This window comes from Camelus dromedarius, chromosome 14, assembly GCF_036321535.1.
Source record: "Camelus dromedarius isolate mCamDro1 chromosome 14, mCamDro1.pat, whole genome shotgun sequence".
Taxonomy (NCBI): domain Eukaryota; kingdom Metazoa; phylum Chordata; class Mammalia; order Artiodactyla; family Camelidae; genus Camelus; species Camelus dromedarius.
The window spans coordinates 56,721,373-56,745,250 of NC_087449.1; the positions used below are offsets into that span (position 1 = coordinate 56,721,373).

General features: G+C 33.9%; 1 protein-coding gene across 2 annotated transcripts in view; it reads left to right on the top strand.

Moving 5' to 3' along the window:
• The window catches only part of EIF4G3 (eukaryotic translation initiation factor 4 gamma 3), a 319,467-nt gene that overhangs the window by 62,609 nt on the left and 232,980 nt on the right, over positions 1 to 23,878 (top strand). For both annotated transcript variants that reach the window (XM_031464263.2, XM_064493971.1), the window contains exon 2: positions 22,967 to 23,042. The gene's annotated coding sequence lies outside the window, so the exon portion shown is untranslated. The remainder of the gene's footprint in view (positions 1 to 22,966; positions 23,043 to 23,878) is intronic.

Below are 23,878 nucleotides of genomic sequence, written 5' to 3' on the forward strand. Positions count from 1 at the left end.
CCTAAAAGCCTTTATCAAGACAAAAAGAGAAGCAAACAACTTTGGGTTCTGATTAGCTTTGGAATAAATTTCCTTGTGGGAATTATTCAATCAAGGATTCTTATAAAAAATCTTTTGTCTAGTTGGAGAAAGGATGTTAACATAAAGAATAATGAGAAAGTGTCTGAAATGTTCTCTCATAAGATACCCTTTATTGAACACCTACTATGTACTGAGTTCTTTGTAAGGATTATTTATCTAATTTAATTAACTTAGGATAGTTTTCTGAGGTATTACTTCACGTCTCCTTTTGACAAATAATAAATAGGATAACTGAAGCTAAGTGAGAGGAAGCAACGTATGATCTCTTATTACAAAGTAGGGACACCTGGAATTTAAACCAGGTAGCAGTTGGGAGTTGAAAGGATTTAGATTAGTAGAGGGAAGAAGGAAAGGCATTCCAGGCATTGGGAGTTGTAAGATCAAACAGTCAGGAAAAAGCCTGATGTTTGTTATTTAGGAGAGGTTTCATTTTAGGGAGTGGGAAATGAAAATTATATGGAGCTCCCATGTAGTGGTGGTAATCAAATCACAGGATTTGGACTTGGAGGTAAAAGAAAAAATTTACTGTTCATTGATGATCATGGTGTTTTCAGGGAGATTGACCTAATGGTACCATACTGTATAGATTGAAGAGGAAAAGACTAATCAGGAAACCCAGGCAGCTACTGCAGCTAGAAAGTAAAGATGTGAATTGAAGTGGTAGCCATGGCTTTGGGAAAGGGATGGTTTCTAATGGCTTCTAGAAAAATTACAAAAGTAGTATAGAGAGGAAATTGAATCAGTTTATAGGCTAAAATTGCATTAGCTTGCACATTAGTTAATAATTGGGCTGCTGCTATTTTGAATTAGAGGTAGTATATATTGACCCATTTTTAGCCAGTAGAATTTTTTTTCTTGAATAAAAACGTTTTAATGCAGTAGAATTTATGTAACATACTGACTTTTGGGCATTATAATTAATATGCATCTCTGCAGAAGTTATTAATAAGAATATAACTGGTACAGTGCTATAGCAGTTGGAAATTGAATAATAGGAGAGTGTGGTTGGACGTTTTGTACACTGTGGTGTACTGGTGGTGGTGAGATGGTGGTGGCTGCACAGTCAAAATTACTTATAAAAATCTATTTTAAAGGAGTCATGTCCATAGAGAACAAACTTAACGGTTACCGGGTGGTTAAAGGGAGTGGAAAGGGATAAATTGGGAATTTTAAAATTGCACCTCTTGGGAAGTGATGGAAATGTTAGCTATCTTGATTGTGGTGGTGGTTTCATGGGTGTATACATCTATCAAAATTCATCAAATTGTACATCTGAAGTAAGTGCAGTTTACTGTACATATTACTGTACAATATTACAATAAAGGTGTAAAAAAAAAGCAAAGGAGTCATGTCAAATACCACCATACTGTGTCTCAGTAAGTCTAGCATGGTGAATTTTTCTTCCCGGTTGTATTTCTTCCCTGTTTGAGCACAAGATAAATTCACTGTTAGTAGAGGCCAGGTTATAGAACAAGTACATACTCAACGTTAGAAAAAAATTTAGGATTTGGGGAACCAAAGAAATTAATAAGTTTAGATCTCAGATCTCATGCTGACTCTGGAGCATGTGCTCCTTGAGTGGAATTGTGAGAGTCAGCACTGTACACATTTCCCTGCATCTGTCTTCCCCTCTATCTTCCTTGTGGCATGGCTGAATTTGTGTAATTAAAAGCAGGAGCCATGAGACTCTGTACCTATATAAATATATACTCACACCCATACACATTGCGTTTTATTTATATATGATAATAAACTTGACAACTCTACTAATTTCCACATCAATTCTAAAAGGAATGTTTCTTTGTATGTTATATAACATGAGTTACTTAAATTTGAATTAAAGAGTGATTTGTCACTTTTGCATAGTCTGCCTTGAGCCCACTTCCTCCTCTTTCCAATTAAGTTGAGCAATAACTATTATGATGAGATGATATATTTGGGGCAAAGCATATTTCTAGATCTCAGAGTAGACACTTTATACGTACTTATAAAAATGGTAAGTATAATGTTTCTGTTAACTTCTATATTCACTAAGCCTGTTACAGACATCTTTTAACTTAGCTATTTTTATATTATGTGTTAAAATACAATATTTGTAGATGGTAAAAAATTCAAACAGGACAAAAGACTGTATTACAGTGAAAATGAAAGCTCCTTCCTACCCTCAATTCCCTAGTTGTTTTTCTCAGAGGCAGCCACTGTTGGCAGTTTCTTTATGCTTTCAGAGATGTTTTGTGTGTGTGCAATCACATAATAAAGCGTTATAAACATTTAAAAATTGCAAAGACATCAAATTTATTAAATTTTGCTAGGTATGCAATAGAAAAAATTTTTCCCTTAAAAAATGTAACAGGTATACATTTTAACGGTGAGCTTGGTTATAGGTTTTAACTCCGGTTTTATGGTTTCCGAGCTGTGTAAGCTAGGACAAGATACATTTAAACTTTTACCTTTATGTAACTTAACATTTTTTTGGCCTCTCATGTATTTATAATTGTATGCAATTGTTTTATTGTTATTATTTTATTAATAGATGGAGAAACCATGTTGTTAGTTACAGACAGTAAATTCTGAGCATCTCGATGACTTGTTTTCATATGACTTTTGTTTACATTTAATTAGCAGAGCTAGAAAGTATCCAGAACCCTTAATTGATTAAACCATCAAGCTTAGAGGGAGGCCAAGTCTACTTTAGCCTAACTTGGAATTATATTAGTCTGGAACCTTGATGTAAATGGTGGAGGCTACTGGGAGAGAGATGGGGCAGTAGGACAGGATAGGAGTAGTTTTTGTGAATTTTAAGTATTCATAATGTGGTGGCGTTGTTTGATTTGAAGCATTATGCAAGGTTAGAATTTCTGTATACCTATATCTATGGTTGTACATTAAGTACCAAAATATATGACAAGCAACTAGAAGTTATTTTTTATAAAATATCATTTGATCTTTTATACTAAAGTGTGCTATTTGTGAATAAAGAAAGGTAAATCTGTTAAATTCTAGGAGAGACAACGTTTAGATACCCCTTGATTTAGGTTTATTTAACACTTATCATCGAATACATGTCAGATAACAAAGGAGCTCATTTGATTTGGAAACATCATTAGAAAGATAAGAGCAGAAGTTTATTGGTATGTTTTATGTAGTTCAAATCATTCTCTCCTTTGCTCTTTTTGTTCTTTCTCAGTTTTCCAAATATTTGTATCTTTCTAGTCTTACTGCTCAAATTTATTTTAAAATCACTTTATAAGCCTGTTATCTTTGAGAAGAATGTGATTTTAAAACATTTTTTTGGAAGACTCTTAAATTTATACATGTGATATTGGATACATAGTAATTACTTTGGCCTGAAATTTATGGAAGAAAGTCATCTTGGCTATGCCCATTCTATGGAAGAACATAAAATCTGAAAAACTTTGTTTGATCATTTTTATTGTAACATACTTTCCTTTCAGAATATTATGTTGAAAAGAAATGCTGCTGACTGCTTTAAAAAAGAAAACTTCTTTCTCGGAATTGGACATGTCTAGAATGAGAAAGGGAAACGTTGCCTGCAGTTATTGCCGTACCTCAGAATCACCAAATAAAGTTACACTGACTTCATATGGGTCTGTGTCTTAAGAAATTATGTTTAGAGAGCTAGTAGTTTGTAGGATTTTTTTCTCTGTGAGGGCATTTTTATTGAATATTGAAAGTAAATTATAATAATGTAAAAATTGGTATTCTTCTTGTTGCTATTATTTTAACCAAAAGTTAAAGATAACTTAATCCGTTTTTTGGGTTCATGATTAAAAATTGACTTCTGTTATTATTTGTTCACTAAGTATTGCTAGGGGACCTGCTCCCTTGGGTGGCTGTGAGTAGAGGGAGATTGAGTTGCAGAATGCTTTGCTGCTTTTGTTGGCTTGGAATTTGCAAGTAGACGGAGTGTTGAAAAATATTTCCAGTCCACTTTGATATTATTGAGAATGATGACTACAGAAGAAGGAATAGAATTGTATTTTCTGAGTGGTAGTGGTTAGTATTTTTTATTGCCATTGATATTCATCGGATCATTTTTTAAAGGGGAAAATTACATTTAGTCAAAAAATTTCAAGTGGACAATAGACTTTGGAGATAAGTTTTGCTAGTAAAAGGATATTAATTTCTCCCATAAGTCTCCTTGATAGCTGGCATGGTGGGAAAGATATTTTTAGTAATTTGACTTCCGGCATGTGACAGTTTGGCAAATTAATTTGGCTAATGATACTAGTTCCCATATAAATACGAAAACAGTTTCCTCTTTCTGACACTCTTTCATATAAATCACTTTCACTTGAGAACTGTTCATCTGGTAAACTGCTCACCTTGGGGAGAACAATTAAGACAATTAACAAGTTTCATCTGAGAGAGAAATTCTTTGAAGGGGTGAGTAAATGTCTATCCAAATTGGTAAACCTCAGTGTCTTTCAGGATTTTGTCTGATATGAAACAGGTTGCATTCTTTTTAACTTCCTTTTTCATATCTCACAGTATCTGTCAGATGCACCCAAAGACCTTTTCCTTACCACATCTTTCAGTTTCTCTTTTGTAAGCTCTAAAGAGTGAAATAGGAGACTTCTTGATGCTCTTAGCAATTGATAGGAATCCGGGAGAGCTGTCTTGTCATATGAATACAGAGAAAGAAAGAGCTGCTTTATGGAAGAGCTGCTTGAAATAATTAAATATTGCCTATTATGTGTCAAGCACATCACAAGCCTTGTTTTGTTAATTCTTCCCAGCATTCCCACAAAGTATAGATGAGGAAACTAAGGCTTGAGATGATGAGATCATTTCCCCCAAGATAATCTAGTAAATGAGGAAGCTGGGATTCAGTTCTGGTGTTTCACAGGTCCAAAGACTTTGCCCTTCCTGGTGTGTCACTTGTTTGTCATTAGTACTTAGGGATGTGCAACACAGTCTAAAAGTGACCTGAATAGTTCATTTTGTCCTAAAATGTATCTTGTGTTATTTTCAATGATGGATTAAAGAATTTATTGCCCATAACATTAAGTTTTCATTACATGATTTAATAGGAGCCCAAAAGCTCTTGCCCTGAACCTTTTTTTTTTTTTGCAAAAGATACTTCTATAAACTTGATTTAAAGTGAGATACTTGTATTTGTATTTTATTCTTTTATATTTGTATTTTATGCTTTTTCTAGTTTGAAAAAGTGTTTTGATACGGAAGCAGACAGTAAGGAAGAAGCAAAAGTGCATACTAGATATGGTAGTAATATTTTGAAAAAGTTATTCTAAAATCTGTTCTCAATTAAAGCATTTGAATCTTGAAATAAGAGCTACTTGCAGAGAATTGAGTGGATCTGAATATGAATCAACCTGCTTCATCATCAGATTATCATTTTCAGAAATTAAAATGTATGTAGGTTATCATTATGCTTGTTTGTGCCTTTATGTTTTAAAGTTCTGCTTTAAAATTTGTTATAGTCTGAAATAGGCCATACATTTTTCATTTTAATATTATGATAAATGTGTTAATTCTTAAAACTAGTATTAATTCCTAGAGGAATTTCTGTATTTAAACGCCAAGAACTGTGTAACTGATTTTTCTCTTTTCACTCTGGCCACCAGAAAGCTAAGAGCCAAATTAATGGCCTAACTTCTGCAATATTATGGGACCTTACAGACCCCTAGTCTGTCATATTTGCATTACTGTCATTTGAATCCTTGGTACAATAAAGCAAGGAAAAAAAAAATGGCAAAACAAACTCCACCGTGACCAAAGCTGAAACAAAATAAGAGAATAAAAGCCTTGAAGTTTTTAAAAGAAAGATGATAAAGATTTGTTTCTTTAATGTGTTAATGAATTTACATTTGTACTTGTATTTAAGCCTTCATATTCATAAATTTATAATAAAATGAAATATTTACCTTATAAACTTAATAGTGTTCAACACTGACAGGCTGTAATGGAGTAATAAAATTGAGAGCTAATATTAACCTTTTCTTCTACCCTCTACTCTCCAATAACCTTACTATAATGACCAGTGAAACAGGCAAAGGTAGAAGTAGTTACATGTATTTATGTTTAAACTAGATAATATATATATGTAAACCAGGTATTCACTTTCTGAATAATAGAATTGACTGTACATCTGTTCTAAATACTCAGGGTTATTTTTATTATTTAAGAGATGGTTTCTTCAATAGCAGGTGGTGAGAGTTCCTTTGTTTTTTCTCTCTAGGATTGTAGCTCTTTTCAAGATGCTTTTTGTTATTAAATAATAGGAAGGTCTGAGCCATGTGTTTTATACTTTTGAGGAGAAGTTAAATTATTCTCATATTTTGTGATTTTTAATTAGAAGTTTCATACTCTTGGGATTTAGTGTTTGGTCTAAATAGTGGGTTTGATTTTCCTCACTCATTTGCCTTTTAATCCACCTTTAAGGATTGTGTTAACCTCTTTTCTGCCTAACTGTCTAATTCAGGGGTCAAAGTAAACCTTGATATTTAAGACCTAAGTTTGAGAAATGCATGTAACTTACTATAGCTGTATACAGCTGACTAAAATTGAGCATAACTCTGCTTTTATCCAGTCCCCCTTCCTCTCAGTAGGAAAATATTACTCATTCCCTCCTCCTTTAAAAAAATTCTAGTAGTTTGTATATGTAGCTATAATGCTTACATCAATATTGTGACTTGTTTCATTAATAAAAGATAGCATAGCTATCTTGTTGTTTGCCCTGCTCTGGAACCTCAGAACTTAGATTATCTTTTAGCCAGTAAGACTTGTGACTGTAAACACTAAGCCATTTTCAAAATTAGATAATTTTTAAAATAACCACCATGATAGCTAATGTTTGTTGAAGTTTGCTGTATGCTAGATGCTTTTAAATTCCTTTACTGTATTATTTCATTTCTAGGAGGTGGTTTCCATTTATTCATACTTTATTTTTTTAAATGCTGAGGAGATTTTAGCCACACGTTGGCTAGAGTATAGCAGCCCATGTGGTCTGAAACTTTTGATTCTCAGTGTTTCCTGAAAGGCTGGCAAGTTGATTACCCTTGTCCTGTATGTCAGCAGTTAGTGTAAAGAGACTGTCATGGATGCAACATTCATTTCACTTCCCTGAATAATGATATGGTCCTTGGCTGCTACCCTAGTACTACTGCATATTGTTGATTTTCCTCCTACCTGGACAGGATCCTTTGCTGATTCCTCCTTTGTCTCACCCTCAGGACTATGGTCTTTTGCTTCTTTCTTTCTCTTCAGTTTAAATGCTATTTTTATGTTGATGACTTTCAAGTTTTTGTATCTTTGTATCAGATTTTTAGCCTGAATTGCATGTTCATATATCCAGTTTGCATATTTATATCCCTTCCTGGATTTCCAGTAGGCATTTCAGACCTTGATTTTCTCTTCAACACTGCTTCAACCTGTTCCTTCCCAGTTTTGGTAATTAATATTGCTGTGTACCTAGCAGTTCAAAGTAAAACATCTGTAAGCCATTCTTTGATTATTCTTTTCCTTTACTCTTTTACTCTTACACAGTAGCAAATCCTGCTTAAACTTGTCCTTTTCTCCATTTATGTCTACTATCCCACTCTCTTCCAGGCCACAGTCATCACTTACCTAGACAACAGCTAGTCTAAGTAGACTTCTTATTTCTTCTCCTACCCTTCTCCAGTCCATTTTTTCATAAATAATCAGAGGGGTCCTTAAAAAGTACTGTTAGTGTTATGCCCTTCCTCAGTTTAAACTCTGCCATTGTTGCCCATTGACCTTAGATTTCATATTGTTTATCAGGCCCTACACAACTTTGAATGATGTAGCTCCTGCTTAAGTTTCCAAACTTTGTCACTACCACTTCCTACATACTTCCTTCACTCTAGTCTCGTGATCTTTGAACATATAGCCCTTTCCCATTTCTGGCCTTTGCATTTGATGCCCACCTTCCTGGAATGCTCTTCTTGCTCTTTGTAGAATGAATAATTTGCATCCTTCAGATCTCAGTTTAGATGTTATCTCTTCTACCTTATCTAGAATACTGTCACTCATTTCTCATATCATTCTTTGTATTTCATACCATTTTCACCATTTTAATTATCTGGTTTGTTTACTGATTTTTGGTCTGTCTGTCCTGAATAGAATGTAAACACTATGAGTTTGGTGACTTTGCCTATTTTGTTTACTACTTTTGTAGGTACTCATAAAATACTTGTTGAAAATGAATGAATGAGGTTACTAGCTGCTTAAAAGCCGAATTCTTGCATTTGTCCTTCTAATAGCAGTTTCCTGACCATGGTTGTATCATATTACTTCTAATTTGGGGGCTAGAAGAGGGAATTAACAGGGATTGAATATCAAATACCAGGAATTGTGCAGAGAGTGTTTTGTTTAATGACTTAGTTAATCCTCAAATCAATTCATGAATTTTTAAAAATTGAAGTATAGTTGATTTACAATGTTGTGTTTCTGGTGCAACATTGTGATTCAGTTATACATATATAGATGTATTCATTCATACATACATATATATATATATATGTATTCATTCTTTTTCATATCCTTTTTCATTGTATTTTTACTGTTACCATTTTAAAATTGAGGAAGCTGTTGCCTAGAGGTTAACTCTTGACTACACACTGTACTGTGGACTAAAGCTAGGAATGGAACCCAAGATTGTCTGAACCCAGAGCCTCTAAAACACAAAGCATTAGGAAAATTCTGTGGAGAAGCTGCTAATAGGCAGAAAAGGAGGATTTTGATCACTTAAAAAAAGAGGAGATGGATCTTATTTCTTCATGTTTCTTTCCTCTTCTATCCTTTCACTATTGTAAGCCAGTCCTTTTAGTCACCGTTCACTCATCCTGCACTAGTTGAAATGAATCACATTCTCCGTTCTCTTGAGAATTCTTTGTAACTTTCTACAGTCCTCTTAAAGTAGGATTTTTAAAAGTTGAGCAATAGTTAGGGAGCAGGGAGGATTTGATACTCCTTTTTGGCTGCCTCCCTGCTGTTTAAATAGTGAACATTAGGTGTAGGGGACTTAGAGTATCTAGTAGTCGTTGAAGTTTAAAGGGGACAGGGAAGAGGAATAGAACGCAGCACAGAAGCAGAGTGCAGCTGGCCATGTGGACTGAGCTACTGGACTGCTGTATTTCAGTCTATTATAGTACATTGAATCAAATAAACCACAATAATGTTTGTCTCAAAACATTAAGGAACATTAGTGAGGCATTGTACTATAGGGAGATCAGTGTGTTTTTATAAAAATAGATCTTTTTTTAGAAATACATGCAGGTATTTTCCCTTTGGAATAGTAAATTTGTCAGAAAGAAAAGCACAGTGTGAAATAATTGACTTCCATAGTAATTTTTAGTATTATTGAAGATGGTTTAATAGGAAAGAGAATTGAAATGAAATAAATTTGTCTTTTTGTTTCTTTTAACAGGGATGGATATGTTAAAATTATCTTTTCTCTTGACATTTATTTGTTTTACCTTCTTTTGTTTTTATTATTATTGTTATTACTTGAGATTATGGAATAAAATTACCTAAGGATTCACTGTCATTGTTACTGAATCAACATTTTGATGTGATCATTGGCATATCAGAAATTGCTTTAGTTATTGAAAACTAGTCTGAGTTTAAACCATATGTACACTCTAGTTGTTTGAAATAATACCACTAAGTTTTATTAATGATAATTTCAAGAATCTCACTGGTGTCAGTCTTTAACGTAGTACTGTATCTTCTTCCATCTACATCGTGGGTGAATTCAGTTAATGCTTGGAAACTCAAGGTTTGTGTTGTCAGAGATTATTGTATGACTGGGCATTTATTATCTTAAGTGGGCAGTCTTGTGTAGAATGTTGGGGAAAATGGTCCACTAGCCAGGGGCCTATTTTTGTAAATGAGTTTTAATTGGAACACACCATATCCATTCATTTTACCTATTATCTACAGCTGCTTTTGCATCACAACAGGGTAGGCCAGCAGTTGTGACAGAGACCATGTGGCTCTCGGGCTCATACAAATCCCATGTATGCATAAATATTTACTATCTGGTTTCATAAGAGAAAGTGTGCTAACCTGTGGGTTACATTATTAGCTTATAATTTACCAGAGCAAACTTCCATATTATATAATTTTCCACCTTTGCCTCCTTATCTCGTTACTTTTAATAATTATTTTTCTTTCTTTATTCTTTTCCTTGGTCTGTTTTTTGATTCACTGACTCTTCTATCATCTCCATTCTATTATTGATACCACCAGTGATTTTTTAAAAGATACAGTATCATTTACTTCCAAAATTTCCACTTTCTTTTTTTCTTGTAGTTCGTATAGATCTTCTGAGGATTTCTCTTTTCATTTACTTCAAATGTTTTTACTTTTATCTCTTGGAGCATAGTTATAATAGTTGCTCTGTGGTCTATGATAATTCTAACAATTCCGAGTCTTTTCATGGTTGGCATCTATTAATTGTCTTTCTCCTAAGAATTGGTTACATTGTCTTGGTTCTTTGTATGTCAAATAATTTTGGGCTATGTCCTAGGCATTGTAAATGTTAAGCTTTATAAATTCTGGATCATTTGGAGAATATTCTTTGAGCAGGCCATTCGGCCTTGTTAGATTTGACTGCAAATTCCTGAGAATTGGTGACATTTTACTATGTTTGTATGTTGAGTAATTTCAGATTGTATCCTGGACATTAAAAATTTTGTGTTTTGTAGATTCTGTGTCCTATTATAATCCTTAGAGAATTGTGATTAAAACTTTTTTTTAAGCAGACAATCAACTTGATTAGGCTCAGGGCTCAAGTTTTGTCTCTGGGTAGGGAGTGGGGGCGGTATTAATCTTGGGTCATTTTCAGAGCTTTTAATATGTTGCTTTGAATCTGTCCCATTTATGTACAACTCAGAGGTGAATCTGGGGCTTGTGTAGGTTCATGCAAAGAATTAGGGATCCTCCTTCAGTTTTCTTCTTTGAAATTCCCTTGATATTCTTTGGTTCACGAGGACTCTTTCCTCCATTTCCTCTGGCCAAGAAGAAGGGGTTTCTGGAGTATCACAGTGCTCTTTCTTTAATTCTGACCTACTTAGTATTTTTCCCCTGCAGTGATTTAAGTTCAGATGAAATTCTTATCCTTGCAATGACCTCTGGGAAACTTAGATGAAAAAATTAAGCGTATGATTAGATTTCAAAATGAAATGAAATAGAATCAGCATGATGAAATTAAACCAGGTGCAAATGTATTTTGTTTACATTCAAATGATGGATTATTTATGCCCAGAATGAATCAGGTGTGACTTTGTGAGAATTTTAGATAGAAGGAAAACTCATGGAAAATAGTTTATTATAGGCAACATGAATATATTAATAAGCAGAGTTATGACGTAAAGAGAGCTTACACAATCTATGGTTGCACTGATGATAGAATAGTGTCTCCCTTCTATTTTGCTTTGATAGGATTACACCGCATCTGCCTCTTGAGGAGTAGTCAGAAAGAAGTGAGTGTTTCACCTGGAAAAGACTGAAAGGAGACTTATTTAACAGTGCTCAGATATTTGAAGGATTTTCCTGTCAGGTAGAGTGTACTAGGTGTATAGAATCCTTGCATTTGATGTTAGGTTGACTAGAGCAATGAGAGCCTTCTGAATATGATTTGGTGTGGTTTTTATTGTTGATGAATTAATGATGATTCTTTGTTTTGTGAAGTTATTTCTACATTTAAATGCGGATCTCTTTGTTACCGTTTTTTTCTAGTGTACAGAAGTATTTCGACTTATTTCTAGGTACTCTAACTAAATCTCCCCTTTGGTATATTGGCAAGCAGTATTGTTCCCCTGTTTAGCATAGGTGTCTTTGGCTTGGGTTTGTTGGCTATGGATAGAGAAGGATATTTTCCAGATATTACTGAAAAGAGAAGTTTGTCCATAGTAGTGTCAAGAAGCAAGCTGAGCAAGTTTCCATATTACAAGGTCATTAGGCAGTTTCAGGAGACTATAAGATCCTATATTGCTTTCTGCCACTGGAAGAAATTTAGTTTGCTGCACAAATCCAGGTATCCATTTTCCTGTGGGGTACTTGTTTTACTATATTTTGTGTAACACTTCTCTTTGTTTGTTATGTAGATAGGGTGAGCCATACTTCTTTTAAGTTTATAGGACTAGATATGATGATGAAGCATTTTGAATTTATGACTCTCTTCTGCAATGTGCTAGATTCTGGAGATAGGGTAGTAGACAAAACAAAGTGCTTGCCCCAACATGGAGTTCTAATATTATTTATTTTTAAAATTTGTTTGAAAATTACATAACGATGTTATTCACTTTTTTGGTAGCAGCTTTATTGAGATATAATTTCACATACCATAAAATTCACCCATTGAAAATGTACAATTCATTGGTTTTCAGTATATCACAGACTCATGCAACCATCACCATAGGTTTAGAACTTCTAGATTACTTCAGAAAGAAAGCCATATCCTTTAGCAGACATCCCTCCTTCCTGCATTTCCATCAATCCTCTATGGACTAAGCATCCACTAATTTTTTTTTAAAATACTTTTTTGTCTATGGATTTGCCTGATGTGGACATTTCATATAAATCGAATTATACAATATGTTGTCTTTTGTGACTGGCTTTTTTTTTTTTTTTTTAACTTAGCATTATGTTTTCGAGGTTCATCCATGTTGTAGCATGTATCAGGACTCTCATGTCTTTTTCTTGCCAGGTTAAATTCATTATATGGATATACCTCATTTTGTTTATCCATTCATTGGTTGATGGAAACATTGTTTCTACTTTCTGGATGTTGTAAATAATGCTCATATGAATATTCATGTATTAGTTTTGTGTGACTATATCTTTTTATTTCTCTTAGATATATACCCAGGAATGAAATTGCTGAGACATATGCTGACTCTGTTGCTTAACCTTTGGAGAAATACAATAGTCATTTATTTTAGATACACAGTTCTATGAATTCTGACAATGCAGGGTTTTGTAACCCCACCACACTGAAGATACGGAAAAGTTCCATCACCAGGTTACACTTCTTCAGTGCCATCTCTTTGTAGGTAAACTCTCCCCTACATCCCAGCCCCTGGCAACTGCTGATCTTATTCCACCCCTATAGTTGTGCCTTTCCCAGAATGTCACATGAAAAGACTCATAGCCTTTTTGAGTCTCACTTGTTTCACTTAATTAGCATTTGAGATTCATTCATGTTGTTATATCAATAATTCATTCCTTTTTAAAGCCTGGTAGTATTCTGTTATATGGATGTACCATATTTCATCTCTTTACCAGTTGAAGATAATTGGGCTGTTTGCCCTTTTTGGGCATTGTGAATAAAGCTGCTATAAACCTTTGTACTTAGGCTTTTGTGTGAGTATAAATTTTCATTTCTCTTGGGTAAATACCTATGATTGGGATTGCTGGGTTGTATGATATATGTATGTTTAACTTTATAAGAACTGCCAAACTGTTTTCCAAAGTGGCTTTACCATCTTGTACTTTGCTGACCAGCATATGAGATTTCCAGTTGTTCCTCATCCTCAGCACTTGTTATTGTCATTTTTGTAAAGCCAGACTAATAGGCATGGTGATAGCTCGTTGTGGTTTTAATTTGCATTCCTTAATGACTAATGATGTTAAGCATCTTTTCACATGTTTATTTGCCATCTGTATATCTATTTTGGCGAAGTGTCATTTGTTAAAAACTTCTGCCCATTTAAAAAAAATACTAGGTTGTTTTCTGTTGAGTTTTGAGAGTTCTTTATATGTTCTAGATAAAGTCCTTAATCAGATACAAGATATTGCAGATATTTTTCATATTTTATGTCTTTGTTTTCTTAATAACAGTGTCTTTCACAGAGCAGAAGTTTTCAATTTTGATAACTCCAATTTATCAATTTCTTTTTGTTTTATAGATCATGCTTTTGGTATCATATCTAAGAATTCTCAGCCTAATCCATAGCCACAAATATTTCCTCCTGTAGTTTCTTCAAAAAAAAAAAAAAGAGACACAGATGAACTTAATTTACAAAACAGAAACATACTCACAGACGTAGAAAACAAACTTATGATTACTAGAGGGGAAAGAGGGTGGGAAGGGATAAACTGGGAGTTTGAGATATGCGGATACTAACTACTATATATAAACTAGATAAACAAGTTTCTTCTGTATAGCACAGTGAACTATATTCAGTAATCTATAATGAAAAAGAACATGAAAATGAATATATATATATGTATATGTATGACTGAAACATTATGCTGTACACCAGAAATGACACAACATTGTAAACTGCCTACACTTCAATTTTAAAAAAGTTTTATAGTTTAAAAATTTGCATTAGATCCATGATTTATTGTGAATTTTCCTGTCAGGATAAGATATAGGTTGAGAGGTTCATTGTTTTGCATATGATTTTCCAGTTGTTCTAACATCTTCTGTTGAAAACAGTATTGTTTCTCTATTTAATTGCCTTTGCACCTTTGTGGAAAAAAAATTTACTAGTTTTGTATGGCTCTATTTCTGGATATTCTGGTCTGTTCATTGATCTATTTGTCTATCCTGCTGCACTGCACTTGATTTTCAGATGTTTTAAGATTCAGATGTTTCTTCTATGCTTGCTTTCGTTTTTTTTTTTCAAAGCTAGAAACTTCATTTTTCCTATCATTAAAAAACCCCCACAAACCTCAATTTTCTTTTATGTATGGATGACTTAGAGCAAGCAGTATTTCAAATGCATGAGTTATTCCTTCCTTCCCATCTGGTTTTGTAAGCCATGGTTTAACCACAGAGGTAGAGGATTTACCATGTGGGGGTAGTGTAGGAAATGCTGTGCCCCCTCTCCTAGGGATACATACTGAAAATAGTTGCACTGCATGCAGGTCTAGATGATTACCATTGTCTGCATCATCCTAGCACTGCACTGTATCTATGAAAATAAAGTTTCTCACTCCTTCTACCCCAGAAAGGAAATAAAAATCAGAAAGAGCTAGAGTCATTGATAAAATTTCCATGCAATTCGTACAGAATGGTAATGTCAAACCAGAAGAACCAGGAAAATCTTCTCTGGCTCTTCCATAGTCAGAATTCTTTATTTACTTAAAAATTTTTTATTTGTTAAAAAATTTAAAAATTTAATTTATTTTAAAATTTATTTTTAAAGCCTGTTTTATTGTGGTAACATACACATATTCTAAAATTTGCCATTTTAATCATTTTTAAGTAGAATTAGGTGTCATTAAGTCACGTTGTTGTACAGGTATCATCGTCATCCATCTCTCCAGGACTTTTTCACCTTCCCTAACTTGTCATGGTTTTTTTTTTTTTTAGCCTAAGTTCTACTGGAATTTTAGAACACTACACTTAACAATTTCATGTGCCTGTTACATTTTTAAAATGCTCTACTAGTTCAGGGAAATGTGAAAGCCTGGAAAGTTTTACAGAGCTCAGATTTATATCCAGAAAAAAACTTGGCAGCCAGCTGTAGAATGTCCAGTAAAGATTGACTTTTGTCCTATGTGAATGACTAGCTTATTTAGTTCTTTTTTGAGGATAGTTTTGAAAAATCTGTCTAATGTATGTTCCCCACCTGTTATTACCTGTGTCTATAACCAGAATAATCTGGCATATGAGCATGTTTTATTATTTGGTTATTATCCAAGGCCATTTGAGTGGTTCAGATGATACAGATGGAATTGCTAACTTCATTGTTGTTTTTGAAATTTCTTCAAGGTGGGCATTTTTGAAGAACAGGGGTACTTTGTTGCCTTCTGCCTTTGCTTTGTCATGTGGATTGGACTGAATGTATTTTAATCAGAATTGAGTGTTTTAACACTTAAATACTAGTCTGTCTTAGAATTTGAAACTTGAGGCTAAAAACTAGCTTTGAAATTTGTGAGAATATCATTCTTTTTCCATTGTGTACCATTTTGTCTCACAAACACTGTATTTTTGTCTTGGGTAGAAATGTTGACAGCATGGTCAGCAGTCATTTTCTTTGTCAATATTGGTCTTTTTTTTTTTTTTTTTTAAACCTTCTATGCAGAGGATGTTTCTGGGTAAACTTAAATGTGACTGTCAGGAAATCAATTTGCAGTACGTAGTGAGTTGTGCCAGAGCCGGAACAGGGGCATTTCCGGCCAAGCACTTTGAGACTGATGTCTATGAATTTGTTAAAAAAAACATGCGTTATAATGGTTCCTAGTTGTTAACATTCAAATGGTGATTTCCAGAGACTTTTACAGGTAAACTACAGTGGGAAAGAAGGTATAGGCTTGCAATTCCAAAATCAAAAGAGCTTAGGGAAACTAATTTTCTTTTTTGGTAAATTGGCTAAAAAGCTCTGGACAGAAAGTCAGTAGCTGAACATTCCTTTATTTTGCAGTAGAAATATTAATGTATTTGATACAGGGTGCTGCCTTAGACACTGCTGGAGATGTTATATGGTAGACAGAATAGCTACTGTATTAACTTTCTAACAGTGGAAAAGTTCTGAATTCCAATAAGGGGTTTTGCCCCTGAATTAACAGCCCAAGATTAAATTGAGTTGGAAAAAAGGATTAAAATTGGCTAGTTTCATTTCTATGCTGTTTCAATGGTAAAAAGATAAGCGGCAATGAAGAAAATGTTGTATTTCTTTAAAAAAATTTTTTAAACACATTCTTGTATGGATTCCAAAGTTGAAATAGGAGGAGATAGGTCATTGCGTTTAGGTTTGAAAACTTAGTTTCTGTTTTGCTTTTGTTCATACAGAATTACTAAAGTTTTGACCCTTGCGATTTCTGTAGTTGCTAGGTAGGGACATTCAGTATGTTCTGCTTTTGGGGGCATTTTACATGCTTGATGTCTACACTTGACAACTTCAACCTCTAATTTAGTCCTATGTGTTTCATCTTTCATAATAACGTGCATCAATCTAATCAGCATAGTTTCATGCTTGGGTTTGAGATGGTCTCTGTCTTTGGTGCCATTTAGGTAAGTAGAAATTCGCTTAGGGTGCTTTACTGTTACCAGCTGAAGGCTCCATTCTGAAGTTTGCTTCTCTTACTGATTTACAGTCTCCGGTAGTACAGCTCTAGCCTTTGTCTTTTATGAAGCTTTTACCCAGTGTAGGAAAAGTTTAATTTTTAAAAAACATTGTAATAAAATATGCATATATAAAATTCACTCATTTAAAGTGTACAGTGCAGTGGTTTTCAGTGCATTCACAGATACATTCAGCTATTACCACAGTCAATTTTAGAACAATTCATTACCTCAGAAAGAAACCCCATACCTCTTGGCTGTCAGCTCCGTATCTCTCTATTCCGCCTAGTCTCAAGCAACCACTAGTCTTTCTGTCTTTATAGCCTATTCTGAACATTTCATAAAGATCATATAATACGTGGTCTTTTGTGACTGACTTCTTTCACTAGCATGTTTTAAAGTTCATTCATATTGTAGCATGTACTAATACAGTTAACCTTGAACAACATGGATTTGAACTGCACAGGTCCATTGTGTGGACTTTTTTCAGTAAATACTACAGTACTTGGACAGTTCATGGTTAAATCTGAGGATGCAGAATCTCAGATATGGAGGGCTGACTAAAATTATAAGCAGATTTTCAGCTATGTTTGTAGGTTGGCGTCTATAATCCTGTATTGTTCAGGAGTTAATTACACTTCATTTCTTTTTATTGCCAAATAAAATTCCACTGTATATACCACATTTTGTGTATACTTCCATTTATCAGTTGATGGGCAGTTTAGTTGTTTCCACCCTTTGGCTATTATGAACAATGCTGCATATATATAAATACTTATATACAAGTTTTTTCCAGGACATATTATATTGGGTATATACCTATGAGTGAAATTGTTAGGTCATATTGTAACTTAATATTTAAGCTTTTGAGGAGCTGTCAGACTGTTTTTCATGATGGTTGTACTATTTTGCATTCCTACTAGCAGTGTATCAGGGTTCCAGTATCTTCACATCTTTACTGATTCTGGCTTTTATATTAAAGCCATTCTAGTGGGTGTAAAGTGGTGTGTCTCTGAGGTTTTGGTTTGCATTTCCATGGTGAAATTGAGTATCTTCTCATGTGCTTTTTGACTGTTTGTGTATCTTTGGATAAATGTCAATTCAAATCTTTTGCCTATTTAAAAAATTGTATATGGGAGGTGGCTGTAGCTCAGTGGTAGAGCACATGCTCAGCATTCAGGAGATCCTGGGTTCAATGCCCAGTACTTCCATTAAAAAATGTAAAAAAATAAAATATTTAAAAACCAAACAAAAAAATTTTTTGTGTTTTTATTATTGAGTTGTAAGAGTTCTTTATATATTCTGGATACAAGTCCTTATCACACATATGATTTGGAAGTATTTTCCCCATTCTGTGGGTTGTCTTTTCACTATCTTGATGGTGTCTCTTGAGGCACAAGAGTTCTTAATTTTGTTGAAGTACAGTTTATCTATTTTTTTCTTTTGTTGCTTGTTCTTTTGGTGTCTGTCATATCTAAACAGTTCGTTGCCACATATGAGGCTGTGTAGATTTATCAATATGTTTACGTCTGAAAAATTGATACTTTTAGCCTCTATACTTAGGTCTTTGATCCATTTTGAGTTGATTTTTGTATATGCTCTGAGATAAGCATCCAATCATTGTTTTGCATGTGTCTGTCCAGTTGTCCCTGCAGGAGAGGGTGGTTAGTTAATCAGTTTCTTTATGCAGCAGATCTGAAAAATTCCAAAGAATATAATTTTGGACTTTCTTAAATTATTTTTTAAACATCCCGAGTTAAACATGACGATTTTTTTTAACAATTAAAAATTGTATAGACTATTTATTCACTTTGACTAGTGCGTTTTCTTTTTAAAGGTAGGTTAAATTTTCTTTTGTAAGGATTGTTTTCAAAATATGCTGGTTTACTGAAATTGAATTTCTTTAATTTTTTGAAAGGCATATCCCTTATGGGTCAGAACTAGTGATAAAGGGAATATACCTATTTCTAAAGCAACTATATTTGAAACAGTGTTTCTTTTGAGAAATCATGTGTGGTATCTTGTGAAATGGGGTGTAGTTTAGAAAATCTGCCCTTATTCTTTTATGTTATGTAGGTTATCTTTTTCATTATCAAAACTATGTAGAAAGAAAGTAGAGAAGGCATAAATTGACTGACATAACCATTTTGCTTTAAAGCTTAAATAAGAAATAATGCAGAGAAGGATCTTTTTCATTTGTTTGCATCTCCTGAAATTAATTACCTCTGTCTTCTCTAAAGCAGTATTTGTGTACCGTTGCTTTCTCTTTCAGAGGCAATGATAACTTGAGGCCATTACTTTAAGAATATTGCTTGTACTGAGCATCCAGATAGCAGCTTCTCTTAGAGTGGAGTGGGGTGGAGTTTAGAAACATTCACTCGGAACTTGAAAATGGAACATGAGTATTCAGCAAACTGGAGGAAGATTTCTATTGACTTTCACTACTTGTTTTCTAATTTGTCAAAATCTACCTTTTGAGGAGTTGCTGACTTCTAATCAAACCCAGGGTCAAATATGATCATCATAGATCAAGAAGCTTCATCCTGATGAGAGCACATCATCCTTGAAATTTCAGTAAACATCCGAGCTTAAAAAAATTACTAGTCTCGTCCTTTTTTTAATAGTTTAAGTAGGAAACATTCAAATCATTGTGTAATCTCCTCATAGATCCTTAGATTTCTCTGTTGAAATTTGGTCTCTGAAAATTTTTTATCTGCCTACTTGATGTTTAATGTGGAGAGCCTGTAGTAAGAACTATAGTAATCAATTTAGAGTCTGTTGTATTTTAATACTATTTAACTCTCAAATTTTATTTGTTTCTGAAATTTGTCTTTTGTTAATTTTTTATTAGAAAGAAAGTGGGGAATTAGAATTTTTTTTAATTTATATTTCTACTTAGTCTTATTAATTCAGGTATTATATACTAGCTGTCCACTCTTGTAATGATTATGTTTATATTTCCTAATGATGTATAAATCAGCAGTTTGAACTACAAAAGTGTCAAGTACTATATTTTAATCATGAGATTTAAAAAACACAGTGTGTTTTGGAGCACTGCACATGCATACTACATCTCTCACTGATTGAATTAGAATTTTAAGTGGTACTGTGAGAGGCTGTTTGCTTCTTACATTGAGCTGAAAGGGAGGTAAGCATCCGGTGATTTATGTTGGAGATACAGAGCTTGGTAACCTTAATGGCAGGCAGAATTAGGAGAAAGTATGTAGTGTAAGAGCTTTACATGCATGTCATTTCTTTGAATTTGCCTGTTTCCGGAGAAAATGCCTAGCAATGCTTATCTCATACTGATTTATCTAGACTTTTAGTGAAGTGGGCTAAACAGCCTAGTTGCAAATTAATACATTAAAAAAATTGAGGTATAATTCACATATCATAAAATTCACACTTTTCAAATGTACATTTTTTTTCTTTACCATATTTATGGAGATGTGTAACCATCAACACTAAGAATTAAAGGAGAAAATTGCTTCATTAAAATAAGTTCCCTTGGTATCCTGCCTTACGTGCCCAGTCTATAGTAGTAAGTGTTCATTTGCCATTGGGCAGATGATTCAGCTTAGGCCAAGAATTTGGGACTTTTAGGAGTTTTAGAGTGACACTCCATTGACTCTTTTATGAGATGAAATACTAATTGAGTTCTGTCTTGCAGATAAGGGCAACCATATTTTGACCAGATTGTGATACTGCTTTTTACTATGCTATGAAGTATTCTGCCCATGGGCACATTGATATCATAGGAAGAGCACTGTCTTTGGAGTACAGAGAAACCTGGCCTGACCACTTAACTCAGTTAGCCTTGTTAACTTGGGCAAATTACTTCATCTTGCTGAGCCTCAGTTTACAGGAGATACTATAAAATGATTCATTGAAGACAGCAATTAGGCTTACAGCATGCTCTAGATTCAGATCTCCTCTACTTTTGTTTTCAGCTTTCTTTTTTATAGAACTATATTTTTGTTTTAAAATATTTTTTATCCAAATGGTCTTGTTTTTTCTCTTACTTACTTAATTTTAGTGGCAGTACTGGGGATTGAACCCAGGTCCTCATTGCAAGCTGAGCATGCGCTCTGCCACTGAGCTATACCCACCCCCTATCCAAATGGTCTTTTAAGAAACAGTTAATTTATTAATCCACAGCATTCTGCAGATAGTTTACAGAGAGTGAAATAAATGAAGTCAATATTCTTTTTCTGTGGCCATGGAGAAGGAATGTTTGTTACTGGATTATTGGCCAAGTATGTGGTTGTCTGTTTAGAAATCTTGTAATTATAGTAATAATGTTAGCCAATAAAGTAACTAATAGAAATCCATCCCTTGTAAGGTTAAGTGGTATGGCTCAGCTTTTGAGGCCTAGTACCGGTAACTCATTTGAGAACTTATTCCCACACAGTGACAGTTAGCTCTAGATCAAAAAAATACTAGCAGTTGCCTTTGCAGGAGAAAGAATGGTCTCACATTTTCTGCCATTCATGTGACCACAATGCAGAACTGTAATTCAAAGAAAGTTTTATTTTAGCTAGGGATGATCTTCATTCTGAAAGAACTAATTTAAAGGACTTGGTCCTAAAACCTGCTAGGCTTATGTTTTCTACATTGTAAACATATATGTCTAGTTTCTTTGGATGAAGCAGTTCCTTTATGAGATGTTTTAGCTTTGTTATTTCTCAGTGCAGCATTTTAAATCAATTCTTTGTGTGCAGGGGACAATGGCAATACCTTGAACTGTTGTCTGAGAGCGCTAGTTTAAAGAACTGTCTAGAGACTGTACAGTGTTAGTAATTTTTAATGACTAAAGCAAAGGGCTTTTTGTTTTGTTTTATTTCCCTCCTCCCACCTGAGTATACTGTTGCTACTTGGATATAAAGAATCTTACTTCTAATGATTCTTTTCAGACCTCTGCAACTTGTGGTCAGTCATTCATATAAAATTATTTGCAGCTGTCACTTTATCTGCCAAACCATTTCATTGAATTAGAAGGGAACATGGTGTGAGAAGTATTAAATATTTGTTAGGTTGAAGGAAGGATTGTGTCTCATTTTGGGTTTATTACATTTATAGTCTCTCTTTTAAAATACATCTAGATTATACAAATAATTTGTATTTGTTGCAGAAAAGTCACATGATACAGTTATGTAATCCTGTCATTCAGAGATAATTGCTATTAATCTTTTGGTGCCAGACTTTCGGTTGTCATTCTTAAGAGGTAAAATATTACCTTATTGGGTAGAAGAATTTACATTTTTCAGTGTTGAAGCTGAATAAAATGATAGTCTTTTGTCTTTTAAAGAGTGTTCTGACATGTTGAAGTATTTTAAACTAAATTATGGTGGAGAGCCTCTTTTTAAAAATGGGGAGTTGGGGGGTGGATATGGGGAAAAGTAGCAGCTGAAATAGAAAAACAAGGAAATAATTGTATTCACCATTCCTGTGTAGTTAGTAGAACAGACTGGGCCTTTGTCAGCGATTTCCACATTGATGAATTAGTCTTATCTTCCTGAATATCCTGCTTATGCTTCCTTAGTCTTTTGCTCTAGAAAGTAAAGGTGGTAGATTCTCATCATGGGCCTAAAGTTAGGAGGCTTGTTGTATAATTTTATTTGTTTTCAGTTTCCATGGAGTCTTTATCATGGGAATCACTTTTGGAGAGATTGATCTAATCACATTAGGAAATTTGAAATACTTTGTTTTCCAGTTTCTGTGGAGTAGTAGCTGTGTAATCCCACTAATAGGGTGACAGACCTTGGGTTATTGACAATAAATATAATGGTCGTAATTTTCTCTTACTGCTAATGCAGTCCATTTTTGCGTTCTCTTATCCTTAACTCGCTGTGCTAGAATTCCTAGAGGACCTGTGCAGCAGCCTCTGGAGGATCGAATCTTCACTCCTACTGTCTCGGCAGTGTACAGCACGGTGAGTACCTCAAGGTTGTTTGTCAGATTGTGTGTGTGTGTTCTTTGCGCATGAGCTGTTGATACTATAGCAATGTTTGTTAGACTGCCACATGATAGGTTTTTGGCAAAAAGTTCAGTAAAATCTCAAATAGAATTAGATGTATATGATATAATAAAGTGAATAGATCTTTCCCCCCATCATCTTAATTTAAGAAGTAGAGATGAAACAAACATTCTGTTAAGATAGATTGACTCATACACCTGTGGTCTTTTCCCTCCCTTTTCCTCCTTCCATAAATACTGTGATTCTTTTAGGACACTGAGTTTTAAATTTGGGGGGGGGGTATTTTTTCTTAAATTTTAACAAGTATTGCTTTTTTTAACTTCAGTTTTTTTTATTTTGCTTTTTTCCATTTCTGATTATATATGAAAGATGCAGAAAATTTGGAAAAGAGAACAGCGGTTTTAATGGGAAGAAATTTAAATTTTTATGTTAAATGATTCAAATTCATAAATGAAGGGAAATTTAAAAGTTAGAGGATGAAAATAATAAAATCAGAAGTAATTTTCAGGGATCTTAGAATGAGCTTAAGGGAATTAGGGGAGAATTGGGGAGTTAGACATATCGTTTTAATGTTTCGTTTCATCATGCCATTTATTCCTAGGAATATAGACAGGGTGCTTTAAAGCAACAGTGTAGTGAGGGAGATGAGTAAAAAATTGTAATCTACAATGATATGATAAAGCAATAATTCTTATCCTTTTGGGTTATTAATTGTAGAATCTGAAAATAGTCACAATGCTTTCTTCTCAGAAAAGAGCATAACCTCAAAAAAGAGCAAAACATCCTAACCC